This window comes from Propithecus coquereli, unplaced genomic scaffold (genome assembly GCF_000956105.1).
Source record: "Propithecus coquereli isolate 6110/MARCELLA unplaced genomic scaffold, Pcoq_1.0 Scaffold403, whole genome shotgun sequence".
In the NCBI taxonomy this organism is placed as follows: domain Eukaryota; kingdom Metazoa; phylum Chordata; class Mammalia; order Primates; family Indriidae; genus Propithecus; species Propithecus coquereli.
Window position 1 is genome coordinate 2,630,794 of NW_012149764.1, and position 16,198 is coordinate 2,646,991.

A 16,198-nucleotide genomic window follows, 5' to 3' on the forward strand; every position below is an offset into this window, starting at 1 on the left:
TTTAATCTCCTGTAGCACTTACCATCTGTACCATCCATGTGACACTTAGTATAAAATGCTTCAGGAACAAAGAAATACATTAAGACACGGCCTCCAACCTTTTGGGCACCAGGAACCGGTTTCATGGTAGACAATTTTTCCACGGTTGGGGTGGGGGGAGGGGAGGTGGAGCTCAGGTGGTGATGGGAGCGATGGGGAGTGGCCGGAAATACAGATGAAGCTTCACTGGCTAGCCCACCTGCTCACTTCCTGCTGTGCACCCCTCCTTCCTGAGTTTAATAGAAGACAAATTTTCCATGGAGCTAGGGCATGGGGGCTGGGGAGGCGGTGGAGCTCTGGGCCCGGTTCCTAACAGGCCACTGACCAGTACCCATCTGGGGCCCAGGGTTGGGGACCACAGCCTTAAGATTATCCATCCCTATCCCCATCTCACCACTCATAGCCAAGTAGTAATAACCCCACCCTGGGGATGAGGAACTGACTCCCTCCTTACATGCTCTATTTTGATTATTCTCTTTATTATAATAATACATATCCAAGGTAGAAATTTAAAGGAGGAAAAAAAACAGAATAAAAATAAAATCTCCTCTAATCACCCTTCTTTAGTAACTTTAGTAACTAAGCTGCATTACAGTGTTATCCCATTGTAATAATAAAAATTGTATATATAAATATGTATTACAGGACTACAATGAACATTTTCATGGCCAAATCTTTGTGTGTAGCCAGGAATATTTTTAAAAATAAATTGGTAGAATTGATGGGTGAAAATTTTAATCTTTCTAACAATAGTAATCACAACAATGCCCTAACATTAATGACAATCGGCTAGTATTCATTGAGCACACTGTACGTACGTCAGGTACTCTGTCAAGCACTTTATACTCGCAATTCTAGGTGGTGGATATCGTGGGAATACCTTCATTTTAAAAATGAAGAAACTGAGGCTAGGAAATTTGCCTAAATTGTCTCAAAAAGTGTCCCAGAAAATTACCAATTGGGGTTCAAACTCAGGTCCATACTCTTTCCATCATACACATGAAGGAGGATTCCCTTACTGTGCTACAATGAATACACAATAATGTTTTTACTAAAAGAACTGAAGTTCAATGAACCAAATGATGTCATACTGGGAGGAGCCACAAAGGTGCTTAATTCCACCCTCATCTGATACGTGTAACATCCTCTCAACATTCCCAAGGATTATGTAATCTTTATTTAGTTATTGCTACTAATAGCAATCTCTCTCTCTCTCTCTCTCTCTCTCTCTCTCATCCTAGACATTTCACCTTTGTTTTTGTTTTTCTTTTTTCTCATTTTTTTTTAATTTTAGAGATGAGATCTTGCTATATTGCCCAGGCTAGACTTGAACTCGTGGGCTTAAGCGATCCTTCTGCCTCAGCTTCCCAAGTAGCTAGGACTACAGGTACTCGCCACCATGCCCAGCTTACATTTCACCTTTGGGCTATTCTAAAAATAAGAAAATTCGTTTTATTTGAACTAAAAACTATTTCCTTTGAGCCTCCATCCATGAGTGCTGGGCACAAGGACGTGCCCCTCCTTCCTGTGACATTACGGCCCTTCCCTTGGGCCACCCATCCCCCATGCCCTCCATACTCAGGTCTTTCTCAAGCCCGGCATTTCTTTAAGTACCCTTTCTATCATAGATTATTGAATGTCCTCACTACTGGGGACACTTCTGACCATATTCTAGGCTGAGTCTCTTTTAACAAAGTTGGGAACCAGCTGAGATACCAGCATGGCTATGCCCGAAGAGCAAGGAGCATGATCCAGAGCAAGTCTTACTCTGGACCAGCCCTAACAACGCCCATAGCAAAGCCCCGGCAAGATCCACAGAGGAGACAGAGTTTAGAAGTTAAGTCCTGCCAGGTTAGAGGGGCTTGGGACATATCTCGAGCTTTCCATAGATCTTCTCTGACAAAGCAGAAGGCCAATGAGAAATGAAAAATTCATCAGGAGGACTTAACAATCACATCATATGAAGCCAGAAAGCCTATTAAATTGGAACTAACCAACGGGCACATATGTGTGCAGAGGGAAGTAAAACTCAACAGAAATCAAGTAGCAGGGAGGAAGGGATGGGCGATAACCTACTTAATGGGCACCATGAATACTATCTGGGTGACAGGAACACTTATAACCATGACTCAAGCTTTATAAAAGGGATCCATGTAGCCAAAAATATTTGTACCTCCATAATACTTTGAAATTAAAAAAAAAATAATGCCTGTAATTGAGGACAGACACAGACTGCCCTGATGCCCAAGTGCAGTGAATTAGCACATGTCCAAGAGGGAACAAAGTTCAGATCAATTCAATAAGGATTTATTGAGCATCTACTGTACGTCAGGCACTCTTTTGTTTATCCTGCCAGGCAGTAGCGCCGGCCATCAAGAATCTGTCGGCAGCCGAGAAGTAAGAGGCAACATAGCGTGATAAGTGAAACAAATGACACATATGGAAGGTTCTGAGATAGTGGAGAAGGAAGTCATTAACTCGGTATGGGGATAAGGGAGTCATTCGTTTATTCATTCATTCATCCCATAATCACTTCCTGAACAAATAATATGTGCTACAGTGGGCTAAAACCCAGACAAATAAAAAATTTCCAGCAGAGAAGAAAAGACAAACATTCCAGGTAGAGGAAACCACAGACATGCGTAGATACCTGAAAGATCACGGTGTGTTTGAGGAACTCTAAGACATTGCAAATTATGGAGAATAAAATTAAAGGGGAAAAGCAGCAGCTGTGGCTGAAGTATGAAATTGCTCTTACTGTGTATTGAGGGCAATAATTCAGATTATGTGCAGGAAACAGCACAATCCCAGGTATTGTTTGTATATAGTATCAGGTGCTTGATTAAAGTCTTAAACTGCTAGTGGGGTGTATATGCTTATACCCACTGGAGTGTCTGACCTTTCTGGCCTCAGACAGGGCCCCTCTGAAGAGGGCGAGATGGGTCAGGGGAGTTGAGCAATCGCCTTAGTCTCCCTCAGACTGGAGGGTCTGCAGTTGTTAGTGGCTCTTGCCCACCCAGTTGTCACCTGTGGGACAGGATGAATGCTCATCAGATACAACGTGGCTACTTCTCCTTACAGTAACTTCCTACCTCCCTTGAACTCTATTGGGAGATGGTGTAGGTCATTCACTTTCTGAAGGACTCATTTCCAATCCAAAGCAGTACAGAGTTGGAGGCAGAAACAGGAATTGTGCCTCTAAAAAAAAAAGTTAATGTTCTTCCTTGTATCTCAGAAGGACAACAAGTCCTCCATGTTTGGGGCAGTTATCTTCTTGAAGGCTTACTTCCTGCCTGACCATTCCTCTGTCTCCTCATCTTCCTGTCTTCTTCCCCTCTGGTTGGGCACCACCCCTTCCCGTGTATCTGCCCTCTCCCTGGCTGTCACTGCCCGCTATCCCCCAGGGTGGAGTGCCCTGGGCCCAGTCACTTCTTGAGTCTGGAATATTCTGCCACCTCAGGTTTCAGCCAGATGCCAGTGGAGGTTTCCTCTGAGTCCCCTTCCGTAGACGCACTCATATCTCATGGGAGGGCCAGTTCACCTTCAAAAGAGCCATGCCTCTAGTTTGCCTTCAGAAGTTGCTTAAAGACAAACTTTGTCTTTGAGAGTAGCGATTTCTTCCAAAGATTGCCTTGTCTAGTCCATACAAGGGGTGTGTTCTCTCATTAATATAGCTTTAACCCCACTGCTTTTGAATTAGTAGCACTGGACCTCTTTCTTGACCCTGTTTTCGTTAAGGTTTTTCAGAATAACTGAAAAATGGCTCTGCTTGGGTTACCTGGCACCAGGTTTAAGTAGTTTCTTCCTCATTGCCAGGTTTCTTCCAGGTTTCTTTGGGTGTGTGTGTGTGTGTGTGTGTGTGTGTGTGTGTGTGTGTGTGTGTCGGGCATGGGTAGGGTTGTAGGGTAAGGTTTTCAGTTTATTCTTTACATATTCTACCAGATATGTAAAGATTTATTTCAAATGGAAAAAAATCACATTTTCCCATTTCCGTCGTAGACGGGGAATCCAGATGGAGTCTTATACCATCAAAGGGATTCGATAAAGCACTTAGCACAATGAAACACACATCCAGTACCTGGTGACTGTTATTTGTACAAATGTCATCTCCCCAGGGGACTTCAGGATGCACTGGTCTATGTAGGACCTACCTCCTCCCGCTTAGCTGGGGTCTGTAGCCTCTTCTGTGGAAGGGATACTGAAGTCAACTACCTCTCAGTATGGTCCCAAACCTCAGATTCTACTGGGGGACACAATTTCAGCTTTTTCTTTTTTACCTGGTCCAGGACTTGAATATGTTTTCTTCTCCCTCCCAGATCACCCCACAAATGCAAGATCCTTTAAAGTATTGAAACTGGCCATGCACAGTGGCTCACGCCTGTAATCCTAGCACTCTGGGAGGCCGAGACAGGAGGATCGCTTTTAGCTCAGGGGTTCAAGACCAGCGTGAGCAAGAGCGAGACTCTGTCTCTACTAAAAATAGAAAAAAAAATTAGCCAGGCGTGGTGGCACGTGTCTGTAGTCTCAGCTACTTGGGAGGCTAATGCAGGATGATCACTTGAGCCCAGGAGTTTGAGGTTGCTGTGAGCTAGGCTGACGCCACAGCACCCTAGCCTGGACAGCAGAGTGAGACTCTGTCTCAAGAAAGAAAAAGAAAGAAAGAATAATAAAATAAAATAAATAAAGTATTGAAACTAGGGAGGAGGGACACACTGTTCATGATAATCTTTTGTTTCCTGATGAATGAACCATTTGTTTTTGCTATCACCCGAGAAAGTACCTCAAAGTAGTCCATTCTCTGAGTAATCCTACAGGTGCTTATCAGGATAAGTGGAAACACACAAGATTATGCATAGAAGCCATGTACCAGATGAAATAGCTGGGAAAAATCCAGAACTGCTTCTTTAGGTCACTGCTCCTCCTGAATCACTGCTTTGGATGTATTGGAGCTTAATTCGTTTTTTAAAGTAAGGGAGTTTTACCTGATCCAGCAATTCCATTTTGGAAGATTTGATAGAAAAAAAATCACTTTGGCATAATGTATAAAATGTGTGTATAAAAATTGTTTATTGTCAGTGATAAGTGGCAGCCTTTTTATGTTATAAATTAATTTTTTATTTTGCAATAATAGTACAGGGAACTCCTGTATATCTTTTATACAGATTCATCCATTGCTTACATTTTTCCATTTGTCCTCATTTGTTATACAGGCATGTCTGTCTCTCTCTACACACACATTTCTGTTTCTGTTTCTAGCTCTAGCTATGACTTTTTCCCTGTAAGTCATTTGAGAGTAAGTTTGGAAACACTATGTCACTTTACTAAATAATTCAGTGTGTATTTCACAAGAAAAGGGATATTCTCTTACATAACCACACTGTGATTTTCAAAACTGGGAAATTGAACATCGATATGATATTGTTATCTAATCTACATTCTATATCCATTTTTCATCAATTGCCTGATAATATCTTTCCTAACCATTTGTTTTTTCCTAGTCCAGGATCTAATACTGCATTGCATTAATTGTCATGTTTCATTAGTCCTCCTTAATCTAGAACAGTTTCTCAGTCTTTCTTTCTTGTCTTTTGCCTTGATATTTGTAAACACCACAATCCAGCTATTTTGTAAAATGTCCCCTGGATTTTATGATTAGATTCAGGTTATGCATTTTTGGCAGGAAAACTAAAAAAGTAATGCTGTGTCCTTCTCCATAGATTATATCAGGAGACGCGTAAGGTTAGTTTGTCCAGTTTTAGTGATATTAACTTTGATCATTTAGTTAAGAGGAGGAGTTTTTGTTCTTTTTTACTGTTATTGTTGAACGTGTAAGAGGGGCTCTATTTTAATCTGATTCTGTTTTTGCTGCCAATAATATCATTGTCTTTCCTGTGACCTCTATGGCTCAATGGGCCTGAATTTGAATTTTTCATCCTAAGTACAAAGCTGCCGAAACTGGAACAGAAAATCTTCCTTCTGGGTGAGCTGGTAGGGGGTAAAATGTGGTAGTCTTGCTGGACCCAGTTCCATTAAAGGCCCGATCTCAGGAAATTGACTCTCTATTAAAAAAAAAAAGTTCATGCTCTCATTTTATTTTTCACTGAATTTATTTCTGAATTTATCATGATTGCCCTTGGCTGCTAACACTGAGGACCTGGGATTCATCTCAAGGAATTAGAATATAAAGCACAGAACAGCTTGAGATCAAGTTTGGGGCTTTCGTATCATTTTTTCAGGAGACCATGATTCAATTAAATAATTGTTTTTTATTATTTCAGAGCCCCTAACTCAAGGACTAAAGGAGCCATCTGGGGCAGTTCTGAGCCTTTATTCTCTCAGGGAACATGGGGCTAGGCTTTAGGGTCTGTGCATCCAATACGGAAGAATTCCTTATGGTTGTAGTTCTTGAACAACAAGCAAAGGAAAACCATAAACTTCAAGCTTTAATTCGGTGGTGCTATGTATTGTTGAGTGGGTGGAAGGAAGACTTACCCTTCAGTTGGGGGAAATGTATCTGAGAGACAATTCATAGTCATTCTAAAAGTAAGCTTCGTATCTTATACCAAAGTGTTTCAGAAAAGGCAGCTCACTGCCTTCGTTTGATTTTTCTGAAGAAAACCTGATTTTGCACATCTGCCTCTACATTTGTTTTTACCGAATACAGACTTATGCAAGCACACTTTTCATTCCTTTCACCACTAATGAGAAAGATTATAACCCATATAGCTCTCCCCGTGTTACAGCAATAGCAAAACACTGCCAAATATAGCCATGTCTAACTATTATGAATATCTTCAAGCTTGGAGACCATAGCTGCAACAGCTAGCACTATAATTAGCTACTTAATCAGTCTGGCTTGGGAAAATACACCATGAGTGCTATTCGTGCACCAAATATCCACTAGATAGATGACTAATTGCTGATTTAAAAATTCAGAACCGCAACTCTAGAATGTCTCTAACAGTGTAAAATACTTTCTAATTATTCATTAAGAATAAAATGGGCATTTATCATGTGTCTCCAACATACTAAAGGTTAATGTTGAGGGTTTGATGCAGACCATGTTCATAAATTTACAAATTGTGCCCATGAATTTAAATCTTAGTAATTCAGCTTATTAAACTCCAATCACATCTTCTCCCTTAAAAGTCACTATTTTACAAGTAGAATATAAACATATTCATTGATTTGTAATTTCTTATATGACCTTCAAAGCAGGGTGAGTCTCACATGAGTCTCAGACGTCTCACTCATATTTTGTTGAGATGCTGACATGATTTTCTATTAATATTTACCCCTTCTTACTTACTATTAATAATTATAAAAATCATATAGGTGTCATTGAGATTTATTCATGGAGCTGGTTATAGTAGCATCCCCCTACTCAAAACAATCAAAAATATCTCCAGACATTGCCAAATGCTCTCTGGGAGACAAAACTATTGACCTAACTTGAATTTGTTCTTTTACAGTCTGATGTCAAGTTTCTGTTGCTGTTTACTATGGACGTTGAGAATAACTGGCAATGATTTTCTATTGAATAATATCAAAGGAGGCTATTTTTACTTTTCTAAACAGATATAAAATTTCTTCATCCTCTGATTGGACTTCGCTATTTTTAAATGAATGGCAATGTAACTCTAGACTGATTATTTTGATTTCTCATTGACAAACTTTCTAGTTTCCTTTCTTTTCTACTTTTTTTGTTATTTTCGCAAGCAAGATTATCAAAGATTCCTAGGTAGCTATCATTTTGAAGTCAGTGATTCCCACCCATTTCTCCATCGACCTTTGATGTGCAATTCAGTAAGAGCTAAGTAGCCTCTCCCTGTAAAGATATGCATATGCACATACATATAACTTTTGCATATATCAGGAGATTCAAGGACACTACCTCTTTAGCCCTTTCGTGAACCCCAGATTAAAATTCTGTTTTAAAGCCAGTGCCTTGAGTTATGGTTTTGCAAGGTTATGAATAAAGCAAGCCTAAATACAGCTGAGGAAGTTTGACTTCAGAGGACTTTGCTCCTGGGGGCCTCTTTTCTAGGTAAATGCCCCACGCACTGTTAGCCTTTTCACAGGCAGCCTCTTCTATTGTGTCCCTTGTCACTGTGTTCCCCTGTATTTTTGCCAACCTATTATTGATCTTTGCTTTAATTACTGATTCTGATAGCAGTAGAGTCCTATTACGTAGAAGGTAGGATGTGCCCCACCCTCCCCTCCTGCCTACCCACCCGGAAGCAGCTGCTGAAGAGAACCCAGCAGGGGCCTTCAAGGCTAGAGAAACCCTGCTGGGAGCTGTCCCCCTCATCCACAGCTCCAAGCTCACTGCCCCTGTGAAGAAATGAAGAATGAAATCACATGCATTGGATTCCTTGAAAGGGATGAAGGAAGATGAATATATTGTCAAGCAAATGTTACGGAACCAAACTGGGGTCCACTCACCCAGCACAGTAAAGACAGACACTGAAGAGGAGAGTTGCAGTGGCAGAAAGAGGCGAGATTTGCAGGGTGCCACGCAAGCAGCACAGGCAGCTGAGGCTTAAAACCCCAACTCCCTGATGGCTTACCAGTCAGGATTTTCAAAATCAGGGGTGCACATTTCAGACAGGCCTAGCTACAAAAGGCAGAGTAACTTGAAGGGGGTTTGCAGAGGTGGATCCAGAGATTCTCAGATTAGCAGAAAGGAATGTTAAGGTGAATGTGACAGGCCCCTCATGCGGAAATTTAGAACAAAGAATGGCAGTCAGTTCAATTCCTCCATTCTCCCTTATCTGCTTTCAGGTGTGAATTACTGAAAAATAACCCAAGAACATGTTAAGATGCCAACTTTCAGTTTCCATAGAAAACTGGCTGGCTTAGAGGGCCATTGTTCTTATTAGGTTGCCCACTCACTTTTCAAGGCCCAGAACTTCCCCTAAAGGGATTTAAAACTTCCCTTTATTTTCATGCTTGGTGGGGGCCAGTAGACCCCTAAGAGGGGGTCACTGCTTATTCTCACAAACCTCTGAATATCTATATAGACATTTCTCCAATGTTGGTTCCTGTTTCTCCAGTTCCCCACTCAACTTCTGTTCCCCCGACTCCCCTCTCCGAAGCAGAGCCATTCTGCTGTGTCCCCAAACCCAGATGTCCCACCCACGCTGATGCACAAAGTCAATGAGACCCCCTCTGGGAAAGTAGTGTTAAGACCAACAGTTATTACTTCAACACGCTTTGGTGAGTCAATCCACCCCCAACTGAAACCCAAGTGATTTATCACAGTATTTTTCCCAAACACACAGAGTTTTCTTCCCAAAGGGATCCTCGCACAGTTGCTAACTGAGAGGCTAATGGGTTTTCCATATTGTTATGTCAATAAGAGGTAGCATAAGTGGTTATTTTCCACATCCTTGCTACTCGAAGTATGTTCCCTGAATCAGCAGCATTAGCACGACCAGGGAGCTTGTTAGAGGTGCAGAATCTTGGGCTACACCCCAAGTCTACTGAATGAGACATATTTTTAACAATATGCCCAGGCGATTCTAATGCACACTAAACTGTCCTCTACTACCACCCTCCCTTACCACTCTGGGCTGGTGTGGCCTTGGCAGCCTGGACATTGCAAAGGGGCCTGGAGAGCATGTGGCGTGATGACTCAATTCTCTCACATCTTTGCTCCATTTAAGTTACTGCTCATACAATACGTTGTAATAGCTTTTGTCCTTCGTTTGGTGCAAACATAGCATTTAGATTTTAGGTCTATCTCTATACTTTTTGCATTAGTCTACACGAACACCTGACTGTAAACATAAACACAGCCCCAGGGATGAAAATTTCACAGCAGTGCTGGGTTGTGAGGTGGTCATGCAGATGACCCATAATGTTCTTATATTATTTGTTTTAATTACCATGAAAATCAACATACAAAAGAATTAAATGCTCACAGAAAACTAACATTCCCTGAGAATTTATCTGCATATTCCAGTTTGGGAACCACCGATTTAGAGGCTAGTGACATCAGTTTTTTTTCTTTGGTCCCATCTTCCCACTTTACTTTTATTTTCCACTTGACCTTATTTTTAGAAAATCCGTATTTTGGTTTATGATACTGTGTGATCTATAGCAGGGGTCCCCAACCTATGGTGAGTTGTATAATTATTTCATTATATATTACAATTTAATATTAATAACAATGGAAATAAAGTGCACAATAAATGTAATGTGCTTTAATCATCTGAAACCATCCCTCCACCCTTCCCCAGTCCGTGGAAAAATTGTCTTCCGTGAAAACAGTCCTGGTGTCAAAAAGGTTGGGGGCCGCTGCTCTGTGGTAAACTACCTTAATGCTCCTTCTGAAACAGCTCATGCTCCCAGCGAAATAACCTGTGGGCAATTGACTTAAAAAACCATCCACCACATTCTATGCTGAAATTTTTGCTTTTTTTATCTGCAGCCCTGCTCTCCTACAAGCTTTGGTTGTGTGGTCTCTAAGTCAGAAAGCTAATCCAATAATTTTTAAAGATGCCTTTTGTTAAAAATGCCATTTAATATCTTGCCTCATGTATGTTCCTGACTAGTTTAGACAAAATAACTTGGCCTAATGCCAGATGAGCTTTAAACACAGAAAATATTTATTTTAAGAGATAGCACACAATCTTAATATGGGTATCATGAGAAAAGGTTGTCAAATTCTCTAATCGAAATTGTCTAAGTCTCTAAACAGCACCTCTGTCCCCAGTGACTTTCTGAGAGTATCTCACTCATTCTACCACCCACACAGTCCAAGAGCCAGCCTGAAGGTGAGGTGGCACTCTTCCAAGAATGCACATCTCCAGGCCTAGCAAGGTGGAGAGCTTACCCTGCTGTCATAGCTTAATACTGTAGTATGAAAGCAAGTCCCAGGAAGGGAACAATGTGACTTTTGTGTTGCATTGGGGTATCTTCAAATGTATTTCTTTAATCAAAGTTTCTTATTGGGGCAAAAGCTACCCTGGACTGACGCCTAAGTTCTGATCCTGTAGCAGACAATTCTGGGGATTCTAAAGGGGCTAAATCATTAATTCTGAACTAGAGAGTATCCCACCACGCATAAATGCAACCTAAGAGACAAAGGGCCCACAATAGTTATCTATGTAAGAATCCATCCATATCATTCTATGTGTGCATCTCTGTCTGTCTATTCCCCTGTTAGACTTGGAGACCTGGATTCGTGCTTGTTCATTGGTGTATCCTCAGAACCTGGGATGGTATTTGGCACGTAGTAACTGGCAACATTTATTTATTATACTTAATTTTTGATAACTGTAGAAAAACATAAGCGTGGTAGAGACTGGCTGGCTGTTCACCAAACCCTTTTTCCCACTTCTCCTGGGCCCACAACTAGTCTACATTTCCCAGACTCCCTTGCAGTTAAGTATACCCATATGACCGAATCTGACTGGTAGATCACAGGCAAAAATGAATGTGCCGTTTCCAGGTCTAGCCCATAAAAACTTATCATATGATCCACCACTATCTGTCTTATCCCATCTGCCTCTGGATGTTGGCACCTGGGGTGACTTTGGTAGCCAGTGTGGAAGATGGCAGAGCCTATATCAGCTTGGATCCCTGAGTGGCTATGTGGGGCACAGACTCCTTTGCCAGCCCCCTCTACCAATTAGACTTACTATGAGTAAGAAATAAATTTCTGTCTTGTTAAGCCACTGAGATTTAGTGTTTGTCTGCTTTAGCAACTAACACTACCTTAATACGACACACTAAATAGCTGATGCTTTATTGGCATTATTAAAGGCAAGGTATCATAATGGTAAGTGTGCTAAATAGAGTTAGACCTGAGCTTGAGTTCTGGATCTGGTAGCCACTAACTCAGACACTCTGGATGTACATTTAACATCACGATCCCAAATCACAGTTGTTGAGACAAGTAAATGAGATCACATATGGCTATATCCTAGCATAGTGCCTAGTACATTAAATCACACCTTTAGTGTGACTACTATGGCTGTAAGAAGTACAATTTTCTCTGATTAATTCATTCTTGATCTCTTCCAATCTCAAGGTCTCGCTCTTAATCCCTGTTCCAATTAAAAAAGGAGTTTCTGTCAGACTTGAGACTTGGACTTGCCTTCTAAACCTGCACATTTTGAACTCTGATAATTTTTCAGCTATATATTATCTCAAGGGCTGTGCAAGTTCTGGTTTCTACCTCTAAAGAATCATCCTCTTCAATATATCCTGTTTATGGGCAATTATTAGATTGCCAAACTCTTCAATGCTCTGACAAGGAAAGTTCCGTAAAGTGCTCAGATTTTACTCCATTATTTAGGAAAGAACCCTAAAAGCATCCTGAACACTGCCATCTAGACCTCACATGACATTAAAAGAGGGACGCGTTTAAGACCCTTGCATCTTATACCTGGCAGGGAATGTTTTCCACTGCCCATCTTGACTACTACTTAAAATACCCCCAAAAGATCAGTGCTTCTTCTTGGTTGGTAAAACAAAGAAAGAAAAAAAACCAAAAAAAAAACCAACCAAACAAACAAACAAAAAAAACCCTACAAGAACACAACTTCATTTTCCAGATCATTAACCAAGACCATATAAAATTTAATCCAACTGAAAACTTGGATTTTGCTAAATGAGGTTCTGGCTATCAAAATATGGCTCAACCTTGGCAGATTATAGAATTTAACTCTACCCAATGTCATCATCGTTTGCCTTTATAGACCTGTGGTCAGATGGAAGTCAGATGTTTCTTATTTGCAGACGCAGAAGTCTTGGCCAAGTCAATGAAAGCCAGAACCACACCGTACTTTAAGCGGAAACACTAAAGGCTCATGTACATTTTCTCTGAACCAAGTGGAATGTGAAGTTGGCAAAAGCAAAATGACACCCAGCCACAGAGGCCAGAAGAGGGAAACACGAAAGAGTAGAACCCAGGGACAAAAGGCTTGAACACCTACAAAGGCAGGCATCAGCTCAACATGGTTCAGAACGATGGTAGCAGGGCTGGGCAGATTTTGGATTAGGTAATCCGGAATTAGCAAGGTTTCTGATAAATGGAAGACACAACAAAACAGATATAGCCCAGAGGTGTCTCCAAGCCCTTTGGAGACAGTATAGTTCAGTGGGGATGTGTACGACTTCGGGAATTAGACTTCAAGTCCCAGGCCCACCACTCACCACCTGTGTGAGAGTAGGCAAGTTACTTAACTGCCTTAAGCCTTGTTGAGACTCAGTTGTCTCAGTGATATCAGGGTGATGAAACAATCGCAGGACTGTTTTAAGGCTTAAATAAGATGATGCATGCATGATGCCAATTGATGATTTTTATCCTGCGTGCTTCGGGATTCCCCAGTCATTCCTGACCACTAACTAGTCCTTTAAGAACTCTTTGTGGTGACAAAGATTCTTTGTTTGACCAATCTTTGATCAGGTTCCTGAACCTCCTCCTAGGCCCATCTGTGTACTTCCTTAAAAAATCCAGTTTTAGCAAGAATCGTGCTGAATTGTTTAGACAGAATCCCCCATCCTTCTTATCTGACCACCCTCAATATCTAATCGGGTTCCTCATCCTCCACCATCCTCGCAGTGATGTCTAGTCTTGGTGGCCTATCTGCAGCAAGAATCCCCATCCACTGACCCTCACCCTGCTCCTTGGCTATAAACGCCCACTTGTTCTTGTATTTGGAATTGAGCCCTCTTCTATTCCAAGGTCTCTTTTCTCCTATTGCGATCATTTTGAATAAAATCTCTTTGTACCATTTCAAACTACTGTTGGACTCTGGTGTTCTTGGACACTGGTTAGAATAAACTTACATGTCCTGAAGTACCTCCTCCTCTAGCCAGGAGGCCTCAGAGACTATGACAGAAGGTGGAAACCTATCGTGTAAGTGGATTTAAGGCTCTGTCAGGGTCTTTCCACCCTTTGAACTCCCTCAGACCAAGTCCCGGTTGCCCATCCTGCATCAGTGGTTAAGTTCTCAGCCTCGCCCACATGGGATCCTTCATTCTCTCAGTATCTAAGTCCTGGCAGGGTAAATATATAAATAACCGCAACATGATTTCTCCAAACGCTCCTTACCATGTATTTGCCATTTTGTTTGCCAGCCAGTCAGCTTTCAGCAAAGTATGCACAAGGTCATACTTTGCTTCCCCTCTGTTACCTTCTACACAGATGCGTGTTAGTCACCAGACACCGACCGCAGAGGCATTTTGTTTAGGGCATCTGTTTGCAAATTACTCTTGAACATCACCATCAGCTGGTCTTGTTCTCGGGCCAATTTTCCCACAGATAAAAGAAATCAACAACTCAGATCATATTCGTGCCCAAAGAAATTGCATACTTTGCAATCTTTCTGCTTGGGAACAGCGTGAATGTGACCTTACAGCAATGGATTTTAACCTCTTTGGTGTCATGAATTCTACTGGAATTCTTAATGAAAGCTCTGGATTATGTCCCCAGAAAACAAAAACAAATACAAAAGCACAGATCATATACACAAACTTGTTTATTTATTAATTTTCTTTATATTTTTATTAATTAGGTTTTATATTAAAAAGAAATACATACTAAAGGAAAAACATCAAAATGTTCAAAAAGGCACAGAATAAAAATAAAATTTTTCCTTGCCTCCACTCTCCCTCAGCCCCACTCCTCAGCAGTAATCAATAATTCCTTGAATATATGCTGCCATTTAAAAATACACATACAGGCTGGGCCCAGTGGCTCACTGTTGTAATTCCGGCACTTTAGGGGGCATAGGGGGCAGGACTGCTTGAGCCCAGGAGTTCCAGACCAAGCCTGGACAACATAGGGAGTCCTCATCTCTACAAAAAAAGTAATAAATAAAAATGAAATAGCAAGTCGGGATTCCCCCGTCATTCCTGACCACTAACTAGTCCTTTAAGAACTCTTTGTGGTGACAAAGATTCTTTGTTTGACTGATCTTTGATCAGGTTCCTGAACCTCCTCCTAGGCCCATCTGTGTACTTCCTTAAAAAATCCAGTTTTAGCAAGAATCGTGCTGAATTGTTTAGCCAGAATCCCCCATCCTTCTTATTTGACCTTATCTTATCTGACCACCCTAGTGGTGCACCACCATAGTGGTGCACACCTGTAGTCCCAGCTACTCCAGAGGCTGAGGAAGGAGGATGGCCTGAGCCCAGGAGTTCAAGGCTGCAGTAAGCTATGATCACACCACTGCATTCCAGCCTGGATGACAAAGAGAGACCTTGTATTAAAAAAAAAAAAAAAGCAAAACAAAACAAACATATATACATATATATAATATATTTTTATTTTACATGTCTTTACTTTTTACAGTAGCACGGGACCAAATGACTACAAACTGAAATTGTGCGAAGTGCTCTTAGTATTCAATGGGAAAAATTATAACCGTTCCATCACCTTTAAAATGTTTTGTCAAGGCTGGACGCAGTGGCTCACACCTGTAATCCTAGCACTTTGGGAGGGCAACGGGGGAGGATTGTTTGAGGCCAGAGTTCAAGACCAGCCTAAGCAACATAGTGAGAGCCTGTCTCTACAAAAAATTATAAAAAAATTAGCTGGGTGTGGTGGCATACCTGTAGTCCCAGCTACTCAGGGGGCTGAGGCAGGAGGATTGCTTGAGCCCGGGAGTTTGTGGTTGCAGTGAGCTACGATGATGCTACTGCATTCCAGCCCTGGAGACAGAATGAGACTCTGTCTCAAAAAAAAAAAAATTTTTTTTTGTCAAAACATTGAAGCCTCTCTTACCGTTGGTTATAAGTATAGGGGAACACAAAAAAATAATAACACTATTATTTAGTACACTGTAATTTAAAACATTAGAAATATTGAAAATTGAAGTGTTTTATTTTGTTGTAAAAACTTTATCAAGATTAATTTGAACAGTGTTTACTTTCTTTTTGTCATATAATTTACTGATATGGAGTATCTTTTTATGCCTTTATAAATTGCCATATTTCTTTCTAAATTTGGATCAGCTTCTAACATTTCATTCTTTACACTTTCAGTGTCATGCAGTAAGTCGAAGAGTTCCTTTGATGTGAAGTCTTTTGCTGGTGTCACTTCCTCTGAGATATCCTCATCCTTGTTTATCACAACCACTTTAGGAAAACCCCTCTCTTTCCTAATGAAAAATGACACCAAGCTCCTATCTACCTATAAGAC